Raw genomic sequence first — 858 nt, forward strand, 5'->3', positions numbered from 1 at the left:
AGAAAAAAAACCAAAAAACTTTTTTTCAAGGTGTCAAGGTCACAAAAGACAAAGACTAAGAAACAGACTAAGGGATCACAACATGAATTAATGGAATTTGGGGTCCTGTATTTGATTTTGAAACAGGAAAGAATATTACAAAAAAATCAAAAAGTCTATAGTTTAATAACTATAATGTGAATTTTGGTTTTGATCATTGCTTTATGGTTAAATAAGATGTTAACATAACTGAATCTGAATGAAAGATAAACCAGAAACTTTTAGCTTTACAACCTTTAGGTCTATAGTTATCTAAAACAAAACTATTTTCTTAGAGATCCATTGTCAACGTGACACACAAATCTCCTTAATTAGAATCTTCCTCATTTATTTCCAAGATGGCACATTGATATTAATACTACAATATAAGACATAAATAACTCTAAAAGCACCACAGTCCTCACAAACACATTAAAACCTCAGTCTTGAGTCCAGGTCCGGTCCTGCTTACGTTGCCTCTCCTTCTGTCATTGCCAGGATGAAGCCCATCCTACTGTAGGGCCATGAACTCCATCACACAGATCAAGTACAACCACGAAGGAGACCTCCTCTTCACCGTGGCCAAAGACCCTATAGTCAATGTGTGGTACTCTGTGAATGGCAAGAGGCTGGGCACCTACATAGGCCATACTGGAGCCGTGTGGTGTGTGGATGCTGACCGGGACACCAAGTATGTCCTTACTGGCTCAGTTGGCAACAGCTGTCGTCTCTGGGATTGTGAAACAGGGAAGCAGCTGGCTCTACTGAAGACCAACTCAGCTGTCTGTACCTGTAGCTTTGACTTTGGGGGCAACATCATCATGTTTTCTTTTTCTTTCT

Source organism: Microtus ochrogaster, chromosome 6 (assembly GCF_000317375.1).
Source record: "Microtus ochrogaster isolate Prairie Vole_2 chromosome 6, MicOch1.0, whole genome shotgun sequence".
Classification (NCBI taxonomy): Eukaryota; Metazoa; Chordata; class Mammalia; order Rodentia; family Cricetidae; genus Microtus; species Microtus ochrogaster.